The sequence below is a fragment of the Falco cherrug genome, chromosome 6 (assembly GCF_023634085.1).
Source record: "Falco cherrug isolate bFalChe1 chromosome 6, bFalChe1.pri, whole genome shotgun sequence".
NCBI classification, from domain to species: Eukaryota; Metazoa; Chordata; class Aves; order Falconiformes; family Falconidae; genus Falco; species Falco cherrug.
In genome coordinates this window covers 50,187,562-50,204,258 of record NC_073702.1, presented here as the reverse complement: position 1 = coordinate 50,204,258, position 16,697 = coordinate 50,187,562, and the positions used below count along the sequence as shown (strand labels likewise).

The following is a 16,697-nucleotide window of genomic DNA, read 5'->3' as shown; positions in this document are numbered from 1 at the left end:
GCCAGCAGCTCCCGGCCACTGGGTCAGCCCTCCAGCTGCTAGTGAGCTCCAGCAGCTCACTGCTCGGGGACACAGGCTGGGGGCTGCTCATAGAGGGGCTTTTTGAGGCAAGGTTTGGCCCCCGTGGTCCCCGAGCAGAAGACACAAATGCACCAGTCTCTCTGTCTGCCTGGGCCACAGCAAAGCGGCTGGTCCCCTGTTCCTGGGTGTTAGACCACGTGAGCACCTGTGCCTTCAGGTCCCCTCTCCTGCTCTCCCATCAAGGGAAGAGCCGTGCTGGTGGAATACGCTCCCTCTCCTGCCTTCACCAGCAGCAAGCATCGGACAGTCGGGTGTCCCCAACGCTGCGTCCATTACCTCGGGTTTACGTAGGGCTCTAAGCCATCAGTTTTCTAGTTACAGGAAAATGTATATTGTGCTGTGATGAAAGGCCAGTGCAATGTCAAGAGCATTAAAAGGACTCCAGGGACTGATTAAAGTCAAAAAGGAAAGGATTTATGACGGTTAATAAAGTTAATTCTGCCAGAGTCCTGCTTATTCTTTCCAATTGCAGGTAACCAGATCTTATAGGAAAAATAATTAAAATGTTGCAAGTTATTACTGTCTCCTTTGAAAGAAAATCTATGTTTTGCTGTGAAGCGCCTGGCCAGGAGAGAGCCCATCTCAGTGTGGCACCTATGCTGACCCCAAGGAGAAGAGGAAGAGGGGACATGTCACCTGCCTGCACCCTGGGTGAGCAGCAAGGACCTTGGTACCAACAGATCTCTTCAGCACCTGTGTCACCTGAACAGACCCCAGTGGGTCTGGAGCCTGACAGCACCTGTGACACCAGCATCCAGCCTGCAGCTGGGATGGAGCTGGGACCGTCACCCGCCACTGAGCATCACCCTGCGACTCTGCAAGGGGCACAGGCAGGTTGGAGAAGGATGAAGCAAAGAAGGAAGCTCATGCCTCTCATTCCCAGTCTGGTGCCACATATGCATCTTCTGCTGGAGAACGTAACCTAACTGGACGCCACAGGACTGCTCTGAAACATGTTTTAAATACTTTATAACCTAACATGCCCCAAAGTTGACATAATTTTACAAGATGTTAATGATTTTCCACATTGACCTAACACCACCAAGAGAGAGCAAAGGGGAGGGCCACATATTTTTTAAAATATTGGCAATTTTGTATCCATATCTAAGTTACTACTGGATTTCAACTTTTCATTTTTCTACCACTTAATAATCACAAACAAATGTTACAAATGCCCTTTCCATTTTGTCATTCTTTCACTATATTACACCAAATTTAATTTCCTGTGGAAGTGTGTAATCTTTTCAGCTGTGACAGTCTCAGAAGCTCTTTTGTAATAAGCAGAGCCTCATCCTGTGGCAGGCCAATCTTTTATGAGCTGCGCTCCCACAGATTAGTTTCCTGAAATGTTTGCAATACTATATGCTATAAAGTAACACCCAAAAGGAAAAATAAACGCGAAAAATAAACGCAAAAACCTTCACTTCCTTCTGACTCCTGCATTCACCAGTCAAAGGAAATTTCATTTTGATTTGGGTAGATGGCAAATCTGTGAAGGTTATTACTGCATAACAGAAGAAGCCTCACGAGGTGTGAGACACAGCATCCCTTGCCCTACAGCTCATTAAAAGCATGGCAGAGAGTTGGCTGCTTGCTCCTTGTGCCCAGGGAACACAGAGATCTGCAAACAGTCACCACTCCGACAATCACCTCTCCCCGCCACCCGCCCTCAGCTCTCTAAGAGGTCCCCTCCACCAGCAATAGGCTGCATTTCACCAAAGCAAAAATGTCAACCGAGACGCATTTGTGCTTTGCATGACAAGATACCTGTGATGGCAGGAAAGCAGACCAGCTGGCCTGCTGGGTCCTTCCCAGACCCCTGCCCCTGCAGAACGTAAACCCAATCTTCTTCAAACCAGCTTCCCACTACCAATGCTCCCACACACACCAAAACAACTTATTTACAAAAACACAGATAAACAAACAATTCTGAATGTTTAAAAACTAATCAACTCAGAAGAAACAACAGCAACAGAGATTACTATTCCTATATCCCTCCGGAAAGGAGAATTTAGGTGCCTCAGTATAGATGACAGAGGAGACACCTGAACAAGCGCAAAGTAAAAGTCTGCAAAGGGTCGTGTTAATGGCATTCAGCCAGCAGGGATTACTGAGAGTGGCTACACAGGTGTGCTAGAAGCCCTGCCAGCACATGCAGGACCAACACTCTCTCACTTCAGTGGGAGATTTCGCCTCCAGGAGATTCTCTTCAAACTGACCCAGAATCCAGCCAGATTTGGAAACCTCTTCACCTGAGCACACAAGTTACCTGAGTTGTGAACTGCTCTCCCAAAACACACTAAATTGATGGATGAAGCATGACCTTTCTCTCCCTGCTCCCTGTAAGACTTATCTTGCTTTCCCTCTCTCACAGCACTGATGTAGCAGCAAATCATTCACATTTCTGACATCGTCTTCTAATTTATGTACAAAAATACAGCACATTAAATCCAGATATATACTTTCAGAGCAAACAGTCATCTCTCGTCATCACTTCATAGCTTTTGAAGCTAGACAAGCATTTTCAGTAATTGAGCCCTCTCTCAGGTTATTTTGGCAATCCATTTCCTTGTAATTCTGTTTTATGCTTGTATCTTTAATACTTAATCTCTAAAAAGCAGCTAATCAGTAAAAATAATTCCATGCAGGGAACAGTACTTAAACAAAAGTCTCAGGTGTTACATGCAATGCAATTCAACTCCCATAAGCATGAAGAAATGTTTTTCCACCAGCTTCAGCGGGTGTTGCATCGGGGCCATAAATCAGATGAAGATGCTCCATGCTAACGGTTATGTGGTGTGCTATGAACTGTTTCAGAACATAAAACAATGATGTAACTACTCTCATAAAACCAGTTTGCTCATGGTTTTACAGGACCTGAGTGTGTGTTTAACAATTTCAAGCCACAACAGTAGAAAAGAAAAACCTGCCAGCTATCAGTGACCTTACATTTTTGGCCTCGTAGGCCATAAATTAAATAGCCTCCCCTCACTAGATGTGCATCTCAGTCTCCAATTCCTTATACAGGGTGAGGAAAAAAGGGTCTATATATGGATTTAATTCCTATAGAAATCTTGGTCAAAGATGTTGGGTGATGTAAAGCTAAACATCAAGGGAATAACTGCCATCATCTGGCTGAGTTTGGTAAAATGGAGTTAATTTACACTTCTTTAGGGATTCACTGGTGTGTGAAATTAATCTAATTTAGATTGACCAGAAATTGAAAATGGAATGAAGGAGAAAAGCAATTAAAGACCTTTCCTAAATGCAAAAATAGTACTGCTTTAAGTGCAGCAATACAGAAACCTTCACGCTACTGCTACCACCCTTCCCGCTTGAGGAAGAAAATAGTAAGTCTGTATATCTACATATCATCACTGTACCAGTATAACTTCATCCAAAGAAAACAGTGGTAGAACGTTTCTACCAGCATCTGTAAATAAATACATTTTCAAGTTAAAACAGTTCACTATTCTGCATACAGACCAGGCCTAGCAGATAAACATCTGCTGGAACGGCTCCGTGTAATTGATTGTACATGTGGCTCAACATTTACTTCAATGACTTTTAGCACCTTCATGTTATTGTTTCTGCGTTGTTCCAACAAGCAATGGCTAATGTAAGATGCAGACATTCACATACCGTATCCTTATGAATAACTGGTTCCCAGAGATGTGGCAGTGATAACATTGTCATCGTATGATTCAAAGTAGCTTGCTGTAGGTCACATATCAGAAGAGAGTCCCACCTGAAAACATAACAAATCCAGATAGTAAGTTCATCATATTCAGAGATTTACATCAAGCTCTGCTAATCCATTTTGTGTGTTTACACATGTTCCTCTTCTGCATTAACAGTGTCTGTGCTCTTCCCAAGCTTACAGAAAACACTTGTGATGGGTTTTCTGCTTGTTTGGTTTGGGGGTTTGTTTTTTTTGCTGTTCACAATGGCAAGCAACAGTGTGCTGCTGTAGCCAAACTGCTTTGGCCCACTGCTCCAGACCAGATTTCAGGCATGCTAGCAAAGCAATGAAAACAGAAGCTGTAAATGTAGAGTGGACAGATACGGAATTTCAGATTCCCCATTGTCAGGTCCCTGACAAGCACATAATTGCTCTCACCAGTGCACTGCCAGTTTGGCTCTACCTTTATCTTTTTTTTTCGTTCTTAAGACAGAAAATCGCTGGTTTAGAAGAAGACACAACACTGGAGCTCCCTCATGAACTATTCTCTTGAGATGAAGCAGTCTTAAGAAAGCATTTCTTTCCTATTGGTGACAACAATTACCTTATTTATAACCATTTGATCATTTCAAATTACTTGATGGGTGAGTCTGGTTTAAAATATTTTTTTTATGTATTGTAGGTAACCAATGCAGATATGGAAAATGAGCTTTTACTAGCAGCACTCATGGCAGCAAACACATACATTTTCCAATTTAAGAGATGAAAAAGCTTTTTCTTACTAAAACTAATGGTAAAATCACAACTGATTGAAACAAATGTTGGGTCAGGCAACATAAAAGTCTACAGCATTAAATAAAGAAAACTTGCTTGGACTGTGTATCCCCATAAATAAATGTTTGAAACAAGAATTAAGAAACTTTTGATTGTTAATTGTTTTGACTCATCCTACGATGCATGAGGATGTGGATAAAGCTATAAAACACAGTTATTGATACAAAAGGCGGATTAATTGGGTTCTCTTCATTTTGAAAATGTGGATAATATAACTTATGGGACACTCAGAAATACAGCCACACACACACACAGAGTGATAAGAAGTCACATCAGAGATAAAGCAGGGCTCATATCTTTTTAAATCAAGTCTCCTCAAACAGAAGCTGCTCTTCCCCCTCTACAAGCTGCATCTCATCCTAGGGTAAGAGGTTTTCACGAGCGAAGTTTAGTAAATAACAAAGAATTTTAAAGAAATGATGGGCTTAGATTTTAGCCATAGTTTACATTTTTTAAGTTACTCTAATGTTTCTTTGACTCTTCACACCTCCAAAGAGGCTTGGCTCTTGCCTTTATTCACTGGCCAGCCACAACATCACACAGCTCACTAGCACCATGTACATCTTTCATTTGCTGCTACCTAAGCAAGTCAGTGTCTCCTATACTCTGTATTTGGTCTTCAATAACAAGCATAAAACCATGTAAAGATTAAGTTACCAAGAACATACTCCATGGTCCAAACCCCAAAAAAATATTATTAGTAGAGTGCGCTTGCCATAGGTATGATGCTAATATGTATTATTTAATGTTTGCCTGCTCTGAAACAGTATAAATACGAGTTGGTGAACAGAATCAGTACAGAGCAGTGGACATATATATTTCAGTATACACATACTTAAATGTCAGGCACTGAGGTGAGCTGCTGAGTCACAGCATGGGATCCAGCAGCAGTGAGCAAGGGCCGAGAACTGACTGCTAACAGTGCCCAGAGGCAGTCCCGGCTGGCGGAAGGCACGATCTTCTGCCGTGCCCCACTGCTGGGATTTCAGCAGCGCTCCCCTTCATCGGGGAGAGCTCCGTCCCTCCTGGCTGGCAGGCAGGCAGGCAGCTCCTCTAGCTCTGCGCTGGGGGGGTCCTACGCTGCCCAGCTGCGGAGTAGCTGGCTGAGGCACCATCTCATTCATTCACCGGCCTCCACTCTGTAACACCAGCAGTGGCTCCTTCCCTTTCACTCACAGCCACCTCTGCTCAAGGAACAGAGGGCTCACTGGGAAACTCATGGAGGTCTGACACACGTGAATCCAGCTTGGGGTACTGGTAAGCAGGTGCACATGTTGGCTGACACAGGGAGGACCAAGCAAATGCACACTGGCAGGGCTGCACGGCTGGATGGGCTGGGGACACAGCGTCAGCTGAACTGGCTGCTGCAGGCACTCACGGTACAGCTGAAACACTGCAAAACTGGCAGCGCTTCTGACCTCAGAAACATGGGCTTCAGAGCATGAATGTGTGAAAACCACCCACCTGCCTGGGGAGCCCTACCAGAGGGCAACTAATTTTCAGAAATGCCAAAACATGACCAGGTATCTGCATTCCCAGATACACATAGGCACAAAAGAACAAGAGAGCATTATCTAGATTTGATAGACAGCTTTAACTTACAAAGTAGACTTAGAATTTTTAAGGAGCATACACCTAACACTTCACATCCAGGCTTGATGTTATAAAGGGCTTTCCCTAAAACAGCCATTTTCCTGAGTGTTAGATAAATCCATTCTATTGAACTGCTTAAATTCTACTTCCTAATAACTCTGTTTACCTACAAAAACAGTTCGTTCTCAACCCACTGAAGGCTTAAAAAGAATCCTCCCTCCCAGAGAAATCATCCTCCCTACTAAAGGATGTTGCTAAACATGGCCAGATGTCTTCAACAGGAAAATACAGTATGACATGCAACTCATTCTTTTTCTGCTTGCAGATTTATTTGGAGTCATTTGATCAATCTGTTCCTAATGACTGCACCTAATCATTTACCTTGCATCACTTCATTTACCTTTTGGAAAACTACCAGAACTTTTCAGGTGAATAATTTATTTAAACATTTTTCCTTTCTGTTTTTTTGCTGCCTGTTAAGGGTACTCTCGGACAATACTCTGAAAGAGAAGTCCAAAATCACCACCTGAATGGAAATGAATGACTACAAAGTAGCCCCACTGTGAACAGAAATGTATAGCAACACATGGAACCAAGTGAAACACAGTGTTTCATGTCCACTGAATCAGTTCAAACCTAATTTAGGATGGTAGCTGTCACCGGCTACCGTTGGCTTCCTGCTGTTCAGTGTCCTGTAGGAAATGCGTTTGTAGTTCTCCATTTGATTCCCTTTTGCTCAGATCCCTTCGCTGAGCCTTGCTCCTTTTCTTTGGCCAGGTCAAAGCCATGGTTCAGATTTTCAAGGCCACAAGTCATGCCCCATTTTCTGAGCTTATTGCCTCTCCGCTCACAGTTGAGATAGAGGGATCTCTGAGACCATGTAGGAGAAAGACAAAACTGCTCTAAACAAACCACTTCTGGCAGAGCAGGAGGGACTAAAGAAAAGCTGTTAAGAGTCAACTGAACTACTTGTGAACCTGACAAGTTTCAAGATCTTTCACAAAGATCTTTCTGGCAGAGACTTCCTAGTGCCTTTCCTTCACTGAGAAACAAGCACCAAAGTCCCAAAAATACACTTAGAAATTGCAAGTCCTAAAAAAGCTTCTTTAAAGCAAAGGCAAAGTCTTTTCAGGTGAAGCAGAAGCATGGAAGCCGCTGTGAAATCTGAAAATGGAAATTATATGGGAGCTGTTTAAGTACATGGTTCTAGCAATTATGGAAATAGCTAGCGCTGACAGGAATACACTAGGGACGCAGCACTTAAAATCTTGGTGGAAGAAAGATTGGGAACTAAACATACAAATCAATATAGTCTCTACAGAAAGAGATAATGGTAAGAAAATATATACAGTTCTTGTCCAAACTGTTTATTTTCTATGGCTAGACAGTGGTAATCTCCGGTGCCATCAATTAAGACCTTTATTTTCACAAGCAATATCTTAAGGAAATGTAAACATTAGGCGTAGTTAGAAAAATCAGTGGAAGCCGAAACATAATTTTTGCTGCTAACTTACATGCAGGTAAGTGTGCCCTCACTTCCCAAAACTGAGTCTATCAGTCTTAAGACAATATTAAAGCTGTATTTATACATACTGAACTATAGATAAGTTACTCCCTCACCCCAAAGAACTCCTTCCTTACAACAAAGTACAGCACTGAAGAAGCAAATATGCAAGCTTTTGCATTATAAATATTCATATTAATGCACACAGCAAATTCACATGAAGAGAACTGAAGAGGCCTTAAAATGTGGGTATTTAGAAAGTGCCTATAAAACCACTTCTGTGCTCTAGGACTTGTCAGGGTTTTGGCAATTCTTTCTCCACCTTCAGTAAATACTATTTGCTCATTTGAAAAATGAATAATGACTTATAACAGACAGAGTGTCTAAACCAAATGCTTAGATTGATTACATACATGCATTGAATTGTTTACTAAAATCAGGTCTAAATATCAAGCCTCAAAACCTCCCCAGATACATATATTTTATTATGAATTTTTTAAAAACTATAGATTCTGATTTCAAAAAAATACACCTGTGAATAACCTTTCAGAAAGCATATTTCAAAATAAAAGAAAAAATGTAATTAATGATCTGAAAAAACTTTCATGTCAACAAATTTCAGGAATTAAGAAAAAAATTATAGTCTCAAGTCTTACTTTCCTGGTATCTACGGATGCATTTCAGCATTATTTCAAAAAAGGTGAGAAAGCTGATATTTAGTTCTCTCTGACATCAGAAGCTCCATGTTAAGTTCTCTCTGACATCAGAAGGTCCATTACAGACATGACAGTACTTGTATGGTTTACCATGCAACACAAAAAATGGATGGATAAATCAACCGCCTGTAAAATATGTCAGACTGACATCCACGCAGATTGAAGACCTCTTCTCCATACAGAACAATCATGGTGCGTGACAACGATACAAGCTTCTTCTCAAACCACGTCTCCCCATACACTCCAGATATACTCTGGAAGGAGCAAGAGCAGCAGTTTCTCGGTAACCGGGAATTACTTCACTGACAATGGCAATTCAGTTCTGCACTTGCAATGTCTGAACACACATCAACAAGTAGGGGGGGAAGCGGGAAGAGAATAAGAGATAGAAAATGAAGCTGCAAACAGGGGGTAAACTGCAGAAGGAGGTTCCACAGTGATGCACACTGATGTGCCATCCGATGGCATCAGGGGAATTAGAAACAGCAGATCAGAGGCACTCCCTGACACAAAGCTGCACAGAAGGGATGAGGGACATGACAGAGCTGTACAAAAAATAATGCATGAAAATCCCCAGAAGAACAGTATTTTTTCTTTTACTTTTTTTGATAACCTGCTCAGATGGTATTTAAAATAATAAAAAAAATACTCATTGGATTCTCTCTAGCATGATACACTCCACCAGCACTACTTAATTAATCGAGCGTATTGTTCTTTTCTACAGTAGGATTTGCTTTGACCTTTCTCTTTGACTATTTCTTTTAAATTCTGCCCCTCTTTTTCATTAATGTTAGCGATCACAAAATCTATCAAGGGTGACAGGCAGTAAACATTACTGGAGGCTGTTGCACTTGGACTGTGATGTGGATGGTCATCCGGAGGCGGGTGTTTGAGCTCCGAGTTAGAAGGTCACTCAAATACCCGTTCCTCCAAATATCAACACTTTTGGAAAAAAACCTCCAAGATCAAGATCTAACACCAAGAGTATTTCACAGTAATTTCTATTTCTATTCCAGCCACAGTAATGACACTTTCATTTCAGAGAACAAAAGCCATTAAACAGACTATATTATGAAAGGCAACAGTAGATGCTGGGGCTATGAAAGCTTGGGGAAAAACACCCTGTTCTCTAACGCTGCAAGTACAGGTGAGAGACACGCAGAAGATGACAGAGAGTCTGAAAAAGCACAAAGAGATCTGATAACTAATCAGAGACAGAAACCCATCCGAGAGTCACAACTATCTTTGCAGGCTCTGAAAGACAGAATTAAATTGACTTAGTACTATATTCAAAAATTAATTTAATTAGCTGCCATTAAGCAGGATAAGTATGCAGTACCATGTTGCTCTGACAAGCTGTCTCCAGAAGGGTAAGTGGAAGGTAAAATCTTACTTTTCAGGATGAGATTACGGCTGTGCACTGGGACAGAAGGCAATGGCATGTCTGCTGAGGGCTGCTTAAAGTTAGTGCTGGACATTTCATCTCACACTATAAAAGGATGGTACGTGATAGATGAGCCACAAGTGCGAGTTTCAGATTCTGCACATTTATTCATATGGCTGTGCAACTTCATCTCTTTCTGGTGTTGCCACTTACGTGAAGATGACAGCCTCAGTATAACCCTCTGCCAGGAGTTTTTTCTCCATTTTCTCTTAGTCAGAGCTGTCCCTGAAAGGACTAGAATACCCTCGGTGCAATTTATTTATTTTTGTTTTTAAGAGAGCATATCGGTCCTTAGCTGGAAAAACAAGGTCTGTGCAGGAGGTGGTTTCTATGCTAATCTGGCAGGCTGCCAGATCTGCTGGCTGCTGCGCACCTATCATGTTTTATGGGGTTACCCGTGGCACCTCTGCTCTGCTCCCAGCATCTACCAAAACTTCTGCCTTCTCTACATGGCATACAATCTACACATCACAGTGCAGCCTGCAAGCAGAGTGGCAGTGGTTGACAGAGAATAAAGTAGACTCAAACTATGGCCACAGTCTACAAGCAGATAGTGACAACTGAAGAATCGATGGTAAAACACAAAGGAAATCCAAACTAAGTGTTCCCCTGAGGAAGACTTGGAGGAAATAGAATAACACATTTCAAAGCAAGAGTCCCATGCATATGAGACTTCACAAGCCTCACCTTCTCATGCCTCCTTCTATTCAACGATAAATACAGTAGTGAGGAAAGGCATCTCACTGTCAGTGCTAGAAATTCTGCTTATTTGCAAAGCGGGCACTTGCATCCCAGGCTGTGATCAGGAAGCTATTGCTCACATCACTTATATTAATATATATCTCAGCCCTGTCACACCAGAACCAAGCCAGATTTACCAGGCAAGACAAAGTAGCTTTCACCATTCCATCAGCAAGTCATTAGGGAGGTGTTCCTCCATGACAGGACACAACTGCACAGTAATATAAGCTCTCAATTTAGGCTGGCAATGTCCTTCTCCCTGCCACGACTCCTCTCACCGGGACTGTCTTTAGGCTGCATGACCTTGTGTAGCAGTTCACAGATTTTAAGAGCAAGCACAACACACCATGTGCCCTTCTCTGGCACTACATTAATCACCCTACTTTAATGACTTCTACTGATAAACCACTCTGCGTACCTAACCATCCTTCCCAGTGGCTGCACCTAAAGTAATAAATCATATATGCCCTTTCCCATACTCTGCCACTCTGTAACCCTCTAGCAGAGACAAAGCCACTGAGAACAGCAGCTGACAATTAGGGGTTAAAACCTGCAGGGATCAAGAGATGCCAGTTTTACTAGCCATTTGATGGGTGGCCTTGAATCTCTCAGTCTATGTATTCTCATACTTAGAATAACTGCATTTCTTTTCAGCTACACCGAGAACCACAGATACTAGATACTACTCATTACTGGTATGTATCTACACCACCTATTACTATATATAACTACAGGTAAGAACTGCCTTAGACTAAACAAACAGCTACAAACAGAGAACATATGATTTTATAGTATTAATTCTTAATTATTTCACTCTTCCAGGAAACTCAGGTCCACAGCTGAGCACGAATAAAGACACAAGATCTCTATGATAAGAAAAGCAAAACAATGGCCTGACATGACCTAACGAAAGCACAGGATACTACCCCCCCAGGGTAGAAATCTCCTTATTCCAACACTTCCTTTCAAGTGCTCCCAATATGTTACTAGACAAAGAAACAAGAAATTCACTTTTGCAAGGCAGTAACATTTTTTAAAATAGCAGCATCTGACATTATTCCATAAATCTTTCCCAAAATCAATGTGCTTTATATCAGAAGGGACCTTTAAACTCCAGAACAAAACAAATTTAGGTTTGAATTACAACATAAAGATACATGCAATAAACTTTTAAGTATGTCAAAAGCTTCACTGAAAAAAGGTTTGCTGAAGGTTTAACATGGAGCTAAAAGGCTCACATGGCGTTGCAAGATTGACTTCTGTGCTGCTAAGCAATGTATGGTGCTGAGAGTTCCATCAACTCATAGGGCTTGAGAAACAGGCTGAGCTCTTAGCTGCCACAGATTTCATATCTGACCATGAAGGACATCTCACATCTGCCTCTGTTTTTGACCCCTGTGATAACATTTTTTTCCTCTGTTCATCTTTATCTATCAAATACTTACACTGCAAGTTCAATGTGTCTGAAGACTTAAAGACAAGGAGGCCTACATCTTCACTGAAACCTTTAGATGTTACCACAAGGAAAATAATAGTCACCATAATAAAAAATCATGTATATCACACAAATCCACCATTTTATCATTTTCACACAGCTTCCTATCCGGGAAGTATTCTTAAAGGAATAAACTCTGCCTTCCTCCCAAGATCTCTTTTGTAGCCTTGTTTCCTATGTAAAAAAAAAAACCTGCAATCACACGCTGTGTGTAATGTCACGCCTGTGTCTGTCTGTCTTCCCCTAATAACTTCTCTACAGACATTTAACAAAGAGGTAGCAATCTGAAAATTACTCAGTTGGAAGAAGCTCCTTCTGATTCCAGCTTGTGCTCAGACAAGAGACAGACTGCCAGCATCCACACTAAAGGAAAAATCTTCCACGTTGACTCATAAGACAACACAGGATCTGCAGGTAAAATAAATGTACAGAGATGCAAAACTGTGCTGAAACCTGAAGTTCACAACTACAGGTGCACCTGTATGGCTGAATAAAAAGTGGGAAAAAAAGCAAGTTTGAGCACTGCAGCACACTGCTCAATAGCTCACCTCCTGTGTGTTTTTGAACCACTCCAACCACCTCCTCACAAGCCAGGCCTGCTGTCAGGAGGGCCGCTGTAGCAGCAAGGATGTGACCAAGCCAGTACGACCTGGCTATCAGTTCAAGGGTCAGTCCTTCGCCTCCTTTTATACAGCAGCCCAAACACAGCAGGGACTGCATCCAAAAGACAGGCACTTACAGGAAGCTGGGGTTCATGATTTCTGCTGCATACGGAAAAATCTGAGGCATTTTCTAGGGCATCTCGTGGGGGCAGTACTGAAGCAGAAAACCAGGGGATGGGAAGGTTCTCAAATACACACATGTACCATTGCCTCACTAACCTTCCATCCTACCACTCTTCTACCTTTGACCTGAATTTGAATGTTGGTGCCGTAAGTCAAGATGTATAAAAGCACCAGCTGGGCGATATCCCCGCTAGAACTGTTTCTGGAGTTGAGCTTCGCTGCCCAGTGCACAGCTGCTCCAGACTGAGTGCCCAGCCCCCACCCCCCACCCCCCCATGGCCCCTGCCTGCTTTCATGTCCTTCCACACTGGGCACTCCCAAATAGTCTCCTCTGAGTCTCGTATTATTGCGACAAAAATCTGCTACTGCAGACATGGGTTTGTTCCTTACACATCCTAAACCCAGTACTCATTACACATTTAAAAATAGTAACCTGTGCATAATTCTAAATTTTGAACCTTTACATTCAGGGGACAAATCAATAGAGAGCACATGCAGTTTATTTCACAGAAGTATGCATCACCCAGAAAGAGCTGTGAAAACACTCACTGCTTTACAGTTCTCTACCCAAAAATGTTCAAGACTGAAATTCAGTAACAGAAAGGTCTGTGACTTTGAAAGTGTCAGTTAAATAGTGGACAACACACTACTGTACCAGAACTCCACAGGTATATTCATTATACCTTCCTCTTAGTGGTCTGCCTTAAGTCCTTTTCACCCACTGTTTCCACCAACACTTTATCTCGAGGTCTTCCACATCCCAGCAGCGTCACAACAGGAGTCTTACCAACTGCTTGTCTAAAACTGAACTACTCCTCCTTAATGTCCTGACAAAGGAAACCAGTGTTGCCCCCTGACCCAAACCTTTAAATTCAGGTGCTAATTATTCCCTCGCTGAAGTCTGAAATCTGTCAGTCATTCCCTGTGTGATATCCCCTTGCCCAAATCCTGTCCTCAAAATCTTTCTGTATCAGGAGAAACCTTCCATATCAGGACTTCCCTCTGAGTCATCACCTCCATTACCCAATCTCAGAAAGAAACATCTGTAAAATTGGGAATCTGTGAACAGACATCAATGGGATCCTCTTGGGCCACACACACTAATCTGTTAAGGATCAACTCCAGCCAAACGCTTCCACAGCAGGGACCTGCAGTTTCCAAGGGGATGGTTTCAAGATTCAAGTGAATCTTTGGAAATACTAAATTGTTGAAGGGAAAGCAGTAAGGGTTTAGGTAGTGGCAACTGAAATCCTGGTAAAATGAGCTGTTTAGCAGATCATTAACCGCACGTGGTGAAGGCTTTCACTTTCTTCATACTGGGGAACAAATGAGTAAAACTGGTCAACTGCTAGCAGACACTGCTCTAATATTGAGCATGAAACTTTACAGAGGATTGATAAGAAAACAGACAGGTGTCAGCACTGAATTTCCCATGAACAGAGGTCTGTGGCCTAGCTATCCAACCATCATGGGACGAGAAGTTTGAGTTTGTGACCTGTATCTCACTGGGAAAAGGCTACAAAGCTCCCATTGCCAGAGTGTCTCCCATGGAGTTTTCCAGGCATGACGCAGTGCAGTATTTGAATAATCCTGAAGCCCTCAATTAGAAGGTACTGCTTTGAAAATGGTGGGAGAAAAGCCAGGATGCTGTAACAGATGTAAATACACACACACAGGACACCCCTGAGTAGACATTACAGTTGCAAAGAAAAGGTTGTAAACCTGAAACAACACAATATTGTCTCTCCAGTTCTGTCACTATTGGCTGTTTCACCAAAATGTAACAACAAACCAAAAAAAATATAAACAAGACAGATGAACTTCGCTGCCCTGTGGAAAAGCAGTGTATCTGCCAAGAAGTATGCTTGTGCTACTGCCACTGCAACGCAGAAAAGTGGGATCAGCAGCAGGTGAATTACAACCAGCAGCACTGGAATTACTACCTTATTTTGCTGTAAAAGTTAAAAGAAAAATTGCTGTATTTTGTTACACATCACAGATTATATTAAAACACATATAGACATTAATGATACCTCAAACATACTATCTGTATAATGAAAAATGTGACAAAACAACTTTTAATTTATTACTTATTCCCACATTTGATAAGAAAAAAAACATTGTATCAATTTATTTATTTTATACTACCAAAAGCATCTTATTTGAAACCAGTAATTTCTTTCCACTACCCTTTTGTAGCATTCTGCTTCTACTTTTGCACTCAGAGTTTCATCTGTTGGTGGGAGGAAAAAGATTTGAGCAGCTAGAAGTAAGTGCAACTACAAGAAATGTAGTTGAAAGACAGATGACAGCAGGATGGAACACGTAATCAGAATATTTTAGAAGTCTAAAATTTTTCTTTCTATTGATATAATATGGACAACAGATGGGTTTTTAAATGCAGCTCTTGGTACAACTTTGCATGTGAGAAGGAAAATAATTTGGAGTTCACGGGAACAGGAGCAGATTGTTCTGTGGATCCAGTTGGTGTCATTCTACAGCCTTAAACTCCCCTGCAAAATACTGTAAGCAGAACAGCAGGAGTCCCAAAATTCCCCACGCTGGCTCCAGCTCAATAAGTCATTTCTATTCAGAAAATATATAAGCATATACTTAACTTCAGGAGCACATGTAGGACACAGTAATTTCACTATGACTTGGGAATCTGCCCGAAATTAAAGTTTCGCTTAGGAATTTTGCTAATCAAGCACCGGATACATCTGGCAGGTATTCAAGGCCTTCGCTTTTCACTCGGTCTCTACATTACATTTTCTACCTGCCATCGCATCTTCTTTGTTTGCTAAGCAATGTGCTCACCAGTCTGGCCAAGATGGGCCTAGCTGCATGTAGGAGGTACCCAAGCAGCAAAGGACACGACAAGCAGAAAGGACTGCAAACACGCAGGACACCCTTCCGAGTAGGCCACAAGCATCACAGACAGCACAGAGAAATACAAGACAAGCAGTATCAAAAGCATTAAGTTTAATCGCTTTAACTACTTGAATTCTTCCTGTTTAAGTCTTAAACTAGGAAACGGAGGAAAAAAGACCAGTGAGGGAGTGAAGACAAGGCTGCTCACGGTCTGCCTTCTCTCGCCGGTGAGGTTCAGCCCTGACCACCGCAACCCGGGCAGGGCACCACGGTCCTGCGGCACAGCACGCTCCCAGCCACCAGACCACGGCTGTGAAAGACTACCAGCTCTGCGCACGTAGCAATGATGATTAACATTTTCTTCAGAAATGCCTGTCAGTGAAAAGTGCGCGTTGCTAACGAGTGGGTGTGGTAAAGGTTACACGTAGTATAAAACCAGCCCCATCCGCAGGTCTCCTCAACACTCCCACCACCGCCTCCCATTCCCCCACAGACATTTACAGAGCTCAGTCACAACATCCCGGATCAGGAGGGAAACAGAGCAACTACGCAACATCACCTGGCATAAATTGTGGGGACTTTTGGGCTGCCAGTGACAGCGAGCTGATTCACACCTCCCAAAGGTTTAGCGCAGGTGAGGCCGAGTGTCCCTGCAGGCACTCTGCTGGTTTAGGAAGCACTCGTGTCCCTTGTAGACCCCAAAACATTTTGTAGTGCTCCCAGCAGCTGTCTTAAGCCGTCGCTTTGGCAGTTACCCTTTGAACTGCCCGGGTACTTCAAAACACAACTTTCACAGTTGCATACAGCTTTACTCTTAAAACTGGCAGGTTCTGCATGTACCCACTCAACAGAAGTACCTCTTCCCTCTGCTCTGCAAAGCTGGTACTCACTCTAACACTCACTGCAATACAACGTCAATTATAAAAAAAAAATTTACAGATTTCCACCTTG

General features: G+C 42.4%; 1 protein-coding gene across 5 annotated transcripts in view; it reads right to left on the bottom strand.

Annotated features, from left to right (window-relative positions):
* HIVEP2 (HIVEP zinc finger 2) overlaps positions 1-16,697 on the bottom strand; it is a 145,597-nt gene that overhangs the window by 104,804 nt on the left and 24,096 nt on the right. For all 5 annotated transcript variants that reach the window (XM_055714884.1, XM_055714882.1, XM_055714885.1 and 2 more), the window contains exon 2: positions 3,724-3,829. The gene's annotated coding sequence lies outside the window, so the exon portion shown is untranslated. The remainder of the gene's footprint in view (positions 1-3,723; positions 3,830-16,697) is intronic.